This window comes from Sorex fumeus, unplaced genomic scaffold (genome assembly GCF_029834395.1).
Source record: "Sorex fumeus unplaced genomic scaffold, SorFum_2.1 ptg000037l, whole genome shotgun sequence".
Classification (NCBI taxonomy): domain Eukaryota; kingdom Metazoa; phylum Chordata; class Mammalia; order Eulipotyphla; family Soricidae; genus Sorex; species Sorex fumeus.
In genome coordinates this window covers 11431327-11439722 of record NW_026606094.1, presented here as the reverse complement: position 1 = coordinate 11439722, position 8396 = coordinate 11431327, and positions in this window count along the sequence as shown.

Here is an 8396-nt window from a genome sequence, read left to right as displayed (position 1 = left end):
TAATCCTCCTGGTATTAATCTCAGCTATTCTTGGGTATTAATCTCATATTTTGTTTCTTTATATTCCCCAGATGAATGCAATCTTTCTATGTCTATCCCTCTCTTTCTGACACATTTCACTTAGCATGATACTTTCCATGTTGTACCACTTGTATATAAATTTCATGACTTCATCTTTTCTAACAGCTACATAGTACTCCATTGTGTAGATGTACCAAAGTTTCTTTAACCAGTCATCTGTTCTTGGGCATTCAGGTTTCTTCCAGGTTCTGGCTATTGTAAAGAGTGCTGCAATGAAGAAACAAGTGTAGATATCACTTCGACTATACATTTTTGCCTCTCTGGGATATATTCCCAGGAGTGGTATGCAAGCACAAAATTTTTTTATAGTATTTTTTATTATTTTTTCTTTTTTTATTAGTGAAACACCATGAGGTACAGTTATAGGTTTACAAATTTTGTGCTTGGGTTTTAGTTATACAATGATCAAGTGCCCATCCCTCCGCCAGTGCCCGTCATCCATCACCACGGGTCCCAGCATCCCCCCCACCCCTCATCCCCCGCCCCGTCCCATCCTGCCTCTGTGGCAGGGTATTCCCCCTTGTTCTCTCTCTCTCTTCTTTTGGGTACTGTGTTTTGCAATAGAGGCTTTGAGTGGCAATCATGTTTGGTCTATAGACTACTTTTAGCGCCAAGCACAAAAATTTTAAGTCTACAACTGTACCTCATGGTGTTTCACTACTAAAAATTTAAGGAAAATAAATAAAGGCCCTCCCGTTGATCATCGATTTGCTCAAGCGGGCCCAGTTACGTCTCCATTGGAGACTTTTGTTGTTACTGTGTTTGGCATATCGAATACGTCACGGGGAGCTTGCCAGGCTCTGCCTTGCGGGCGAGATACTCTCGGTAGCTTGCCAGGCTCTCCGAGAGGGTCGGAGGAATCGAACTCTGGTCAGCCATGTTGGCTGCGTGCAAGGCAAATGCCCTACCGCTGTGCTATCCCTCCAGCCCTAAATAAATAAATAAATAAATAAATAAATAAATAAATAAATACATGCACTGTAGCACTGTCCTCCTGTTCATCGATTTGCTCGAGCAGACACCAGTACCGTCTCCATTGTGAGACTTTTTGTTACTGTGTTTGGCATATCGAGCATATCGAATATGCCACGGGTAGCCTGCCAGGCTCTGCCGTGGGGGCAAGATGCTCTCAGTATCTTGCCAGGCTCTCCAAGAGGAGCGGAGGAATCGAACCCGGGTCAGCGCTGTCCGCAGCATGCAAGGCAAACGCCCTACTGCTGTGTTAAATAAAAAAAAATAGAAAAAAAAGAATGGCCTCCCTAGCAATGCTGGGGGCACTGGGGACATTCCAGCTAATGTTCAGGCTGGTAGGTATGAAACTGACAGTTCAACACTCTGACTAAACATGACGTCGCTGCCTCACACACATAAGGAACCAGCTCTTCCTTTGGGCTATCATTGAGAATTCATTGATCTGTATTGTCATTTTGAAAAAAGTTCATTTTGATTTCTTAATTCGGGACATTAGGATTAGTGAGATTATTGCTAAATTTGGGGGAGGTGCCCCCCACCAAGCAGTGCTAACTGGCAGAAGCAGATCTAAATTGTGAGAGCTTTATCAAGAAACGGCAAGAGACAATGCAGGTTTTTTTTTTTTTTTTGCGGTGGGCACGGGTACAGGTGGGTTTGGGGGCTATATCGGGCAATGTTCAGGGCTTACTCCTGGCTCTTCACTCAGGGATCATTTCTGACAGGGCTCAGGGAACCATACGGAATGCCAAAAATGGAACCTGGATCTGACCCAAGGAAGGCAAGTGCCCTACCTACTGTACTATTGCTTCAGCTCAAAATACAGAAATTTTTATAGGAAATGAAATAGAATTATCCTCAGCAGACCTGTTCTTTTTTCCTTTTTCTTTTTTTATTAGTGAAACACCATGAGGTACAGTTGTAGACTTAAAAAAGTTTGTGCTTGGGTTTCAGTTAAACAATGATTGAGTACCCATCCCTCCACCAGTGCCCCAGCAGACCTGTTCTTAAAGAAGGCTAAATGAAACTTTTGAACTGAAGTGAAGTGGTAGAACTTACATAGCCGGGATGAATAGAGTGACTGAAATGTTAAACAGATGAGTAAATTTAAAAAATTATATTATTTTGTATTTAACTCATACATTTATTTAAATAATCTATAAATTCTTTAAATTTCTTTGCAATAAATATACAACTAGAAAGAAAAATTGTAACATCGAGGAATTTTTATGTATGTAATTTTATTACATATGATAACTAAAACATAAAAGTCCTTGAGTGAAGTTAAAAGACTTACATTACTGGAAAGAGTTTCTATTATACTTGAGATAATGAAATATTGACTCCAGATGGATTGCAAAATGGAGGTGAACATATACTGTAATCTCTAGATCAATGAAGAAATGAAAATAATAATAAAACCAAATACAGTGATTACATGAAAATAAAGCTTCAAGAAATATTAAAATAATACAATATAATGCATTGGACAGTTAAAAAGAAACTAATGTATGGGAGACACGTAGAGAAATAGCAGGATGTTACTTGTCATGTATATAATTTATTACATGAAGTTGGATGGTTCACAAATATTAAAAGCAAAGATTGACCTTGAATAAAAGAAAAACAAGATAAATTTATATGTTGTTTATTAAATTACACTTAAAAGTGTAAATAGGATTGAAGGGTAGCAGAATATGCCATTCTAAAATATACCACTCTAGTGTAAAGATTATTCTGAGATAAAGATAATTGAAGAAAAGCAGATAAAAAACAAAATACAGGGGAAAAAATATCTCTGAACCCTCACCCAATTGCCCTGAAAATAGGAGATAAATTTTCAAAGGTGTTCTTCCTTTTCTCACCACCAGGAAAGGCAAAGCTAATCTTAAAGCACTTTTAGAACCTATTAGCATAAAGATAGCCCAAAGGGAATCTAGATAAACAAACTTTACTGACTAGCTTTTATCTACCATTAGTTGCTTCCCATGTGTTTATCTTCCCACATTTTGGTGCTCTCCAACCCACTGTCTCTTCTGTCTTGGTCACTTCTTCAAAAATGATTGTTCTTGAAGTTGATAAAAAAAAACTTGAGTTCTAAGGCCTACTTTGAGTTATTAATTTATCACTGGGTATTCTCTATGTGGACCTGAGGCTTACATGGAAACAAGTTATACATTATATCATTAATTTGTATTTTATTATAGAGGTCTCAGACAAAAACTAAAAAAAGTCAAAGTGAAATTGTTCTTTTTTCCCTACAGGATCAACATGAAAGGATGAAAGAAGATACATCACGCAAATATTGAACTTTAAAAATAAAAACTAATGTGATTACATTACTCCACACATGGTAAACATTTTTTATTATTAAAGAACTGTAATTTATGAAATTATTAACAGTTGAGTCTTAGGCATATAATATTTCAACCCCAATCCTACCACTTATGTCAACTGCCCTCCACCGGTGTTCCTGTATTTCCTCCCAACCACCAACCCCCACCACACCCCTACCTGTCAACTTGAAAGGCACATTACAAAGTCCAGTGGTTGTAGCTTAGATCTCATGTTTTTGGTGCTGTTGTGTCTGTCACACAAAGTAAATGTCTAATAAGGAATATTTTCCCAAAGATTGCTTGAGCTATTTGTGGGGGTTTATTGTTCCAGATGAATTTCAGGAATCGCTAAGAAAATGATGGCTGGAGGAACTGGTTGGGATGGGAGATGTGTGCTGAAAGTAGATAATGGATCAAACATGATAACCTCTCAGCATCTGTATTGAGAACCATGATACCCAAAAGTAGAGAGAGAATGTAGGGAATATTGTCTGCCATGGAGGCAGGGGGAGGGTGGGGAAGTAGGGGGTATACTAGGGAGATTGGTTGTGGGGAATGTGCACTGGTGGAGGGATGGATGTTTGACCATTGTGTGATTGTAGCCCAAACATGAAAACTTGTAACTATCTCACAGTGATTCAGTAAAATGAAAAACAAATAATAATAATAATATAATAATAAGGAATATTATTAGAGAACATTATATACTGATAAAATGCTCAGTTTTCTAATAAAATATAAATATCCTGAATGTGAAAATATAAGTAGTCATCTGAGTGGTAAAAATTTTAAAAATATATATACCTAAATGTGATATACATATATATATATATATATATATATATATATATATAGCACATGAACGCCTGAACATTATCAAACTGGCCTAATTAATTTTTATAGAGCCTTCTCCTCACCAATGATCACATAAGATATTCACCAAAACAGTTGAGATGCCAAAGAGATAAAAAGAAAGAAAATTTTGTGAGTTTATGTAATTTGTACTATAACAGAATTAGAAAGCTGAAACAAAAAGATGTCTGGACAATAAATACTTAATAAACACTTAAACAACATGCTTATAAATAACTGATGAAGCAAAAAGTCATAAAGCAAATAAGAAAATGGCATTAACTGAATGAATATAAAAACACAGCATAGCAAATTTGAGGGATACAGAAGATATCCTTATAGAAACATTTACAGGTTCATAAAGATACCCCAAAGGGATGGAGCACATGTTCGTATGTGAGCACCCAGTATAGACTTGGTGATCTCTGATTACCACCAGAGTGCTGCTGGCGAAGTCCAAGAAACAATCAACGTCTAACTGAGTTTAAGGAGGACCCCTTATTAAAAAGACAAATTTTCAGGGCTAGAGAGATGGTACAGTAGGTAAGGTACATGCCTTGTATGCAGTCCACCAAGGTTTGATCCCCTGCATCCCATATGATTGCTGAAACAATGCCAGGAGTGATTCCTGAATGCAGAGCCAGGAATAACCCTTGAGCATCACCAGGTATGGTCCAAAAATAAAATAAAACCAAAAAAACAAAAACAACCAGGACAAACTTTCAGCAGTGAACACGTATTTTAAAAGACAAAGCTTTAAATCCAACACACAAAAATCCTTTAAAATTACTAAAAAGAACAAATCAAACCTGAGGGGGGAGGGGGGTAGTGAAAGAAACTTTCATAAGTAGCAATCAATTAAAATGAAACAAAAAATCAACTCAGAAAAATCAATAAAACAAACAAAAGTTTAAAAGATCAATACCATGAATAACCTCTGTCTAGTAGGAGTGCCAAAATAAAGGACAAACACTATCAATATTACTATAAATTTTTATAGACTCTAGAGGCATTGTGAAGAAATATTATAAGTACCTTAATGCTCATCCATGCAATTTAAAGTGCTGAAGAGACAGTACAGCAAGGAGGGTACTTGCCTTGTATTTGGATAATTCAGGTTTCATCCTTGGCATCCCATATGGTCGCCTCGGCCCTTGCAGAAGTGATCCTTGAGTGCAGAACCAGGATTAAGTCCTGAGCACAGCAGGGTGTAGCCTCCAAAATCTAAGTAAATAAATAGAAATGAGATTTAAATAAAACACACATTTTTAGAAAAATGTTTAAAGCTTGCTCACAAAGAAACAGGGAACTTTAATAGTTCTACAAATCTAAAGAAATGGAATTTGTATTTGAAAACTTGAATTTAGAGAAAACTCAAAGCCTAGGGGCATCACTGCTATGATCATAAAACATCCCCAGTAAAATAAGAATGCCTATTCTAAGTAAGCCCTTTCAAAATTAGAAGAATGTTAGTATGACACAAAATCCATACAGAAAAGAAAACAACAAACTAGAGGCCAGGAGATGACTAAGTGACTAGAACACCTGCTTTTTAAGTATGAGACTCTGAATTTGACCCATGGCGTTGCTGCAAGCACTGAACACAACCCTACAACTCTGCTGTCTATGATTAATGGCACTTCAAACAACTTCCATTCCATTCCATTCGTATATTTATGAGCATCCCAATTAAACAGTGTGACTTTCAGTAAGCAATGCAACTTAAAAGATGTGCAAGCACCTTTTGGGAAGCACAACCCTGACCAACTGTGAGTATTTCCACTTTAATAGGACACAGGTGAGCACCACCACCAAAGGAGTGTGATCGCCCATTCTCACTACAGTAAGTGTGTGTCCCAGCCCTGGTCATCACACCAACAACAGGAGGAGAAGAAAAGAAAACTACAGACCAATATTTCCTACCAATATATACAAAATGTACAATTTTTATTCAATGACATATTTAGTGATATTATCTTAATAGCCAAAATTGATTTGTTCTGAGAATCCAAGACTGGTTTGACATTTGAAAATCATACTATTGAATTCAGGCTGTCAATAAATAGACCCAAGAAGAAAAAATGAAAATAACTGATTTAATGCAGAATATTTTACAAAATTGCATCTGTTTGTGATAGAAGATCATCTCCTAGTCAGAAATAAAGAAATCTATTTCATTATGCAAATAATATCTACAAAGAAGTCATAGCATATATCATTTAAAATTTTTTATTTGGTTTACAACACTATTAATAATGGTTTCCCATATTTATAATTTCCAATACCACATTTTCCACTAGTGTAACCATTTCCCTCTCCCAGGGACTCCAGTCTCCTCCCTTTTATCTCTCCCCCAGGCCAATTATGTGGATTAGTACTCCCACTATGTTGCCTTTGGACCTTTGTTGTAACCTTTCTGTATATCTTTAAGTCCTTGGTATAAAAGATTATTCTGTTCTTGTCCCTTTCCTTCTGACTGACTCCACTCATCATGATATCTTCTAATTCCTTTTATGTTTCTGCAAATTGCATGATTTAGTTCTCTAGTATTAGCCGCATAGTATTCCATTGTGTGCAAATATTATCCTTAATGGTGAGAGATTAAGTTATTTTTCTTAGTATCAGCATCAGGTTCGAATGATCATGCTATTCCTATTACATCTTGTATTAGAAGTTATAGCCAAGTTGATTAGGCAAAAAGAAAAGTCAAACAGATCTTAAGAAATAAAACTTTATTTGCATGCTTTACATAATTATGTAGAAAACCTCTTCAAATAAAACCACAAGAAAAAATGACCCTTCTAGAACTAATAAGTCAGTTTTCCAAATTTGCAATAGACATGATAAACAAGAAAAACTGATTTTTATTACTACATAAAAGCAGTTGAAAATTTGAAAAAGATTGGAACATTTTACAATAGCATCATAAAACATAACACATTTAGCTATAACTGCAATTCTTTAAAAATTTGACATATGCACACTGTCATATCATAGGACTATGATAAAAGAAGGCTTTTAATGTATGGAATGCTAGACTATGTTCACTGATTGGAAAATCAATATTTATAAAATTTAGATTGTTTCATTACTTAAAAGATTCTATGCACTCCAAATAAAAATCACAGCAGCTGTTCTTATACAAATTGATTATTTGATTTTCTATGTAGGAAAACAAACAAACTACATTAGCCAAAAGTATTGTTGAAAATTTAAAAATTGGAGAATATATGCTACCTAATTTTAAGAATAACTGTCAAGATATTGTGATGATATAAAATGACAGATTAATGGGATAGGATTGACAATTCAGAAATAAATTCACATACATATTGCCAATTATCCTCAATAAGGATGTATCACTGATCATTGTTACTGAGTTTTGGCATATTAAATATGCCACAGGGAGTTTGCCAGACTTTGCCGTGCGGGCAGGATACTCTTGGTAGCCTACTGGTTCTCCAAGGGTGAGAACTAAATAATAAGAGGTGGGTTCCTGCATGCCTGGGTTCCTCTGCCGGTTCCTTCATGCATGAGGCTCATCCGAATGTGTGGAGAGTGGTCTTAAGCATGGCTATGGCTGGTTCTGGAGGTCTTCAGCTCTTGGGGCTCTGCTCGGGGCAGAGAGGGAAACTCAACCAGACTCCCCTCTGCACTGTTCTCTTCCGGGATGTAGAAGAAATTTAATATTTGACATTAATATGCAAAAAATAAAAAATATACCTTGGCTCATATCTTATGTTTTACAAAAAAACTTACAAGGTAAAACTAAAACAAAAACTACTCAACATGTAAGACAAGAAAGGAAATATAGGACAAGACCTTAGGAATCTGAATAATGCAAATATGTCCTAGACATGACACCAAAGCTCTATACATCACGAATCACGAATCAGGACCATCCTGTTATTCGTCAATTGCTTCGAGCAGGCCCCAGTAACGTTTCCTTCATCCTGGCCCTGAGATTTTTAAGAAAGTGCTATATTCAAGGCTCTTTAGGAGAATGAGACCCACCATTGTTACTGGTATTTGGCATATTGGGTACATCACGGGGAGTTTGCCAGACTCTGCTGTGTGGGCAGGTTACATTTGGTAGCCTGCCAGTTTGTCCGAAGTAGGAATGAGATGATAAGATGTCGCTCGCTTCCGGGAGCTGGT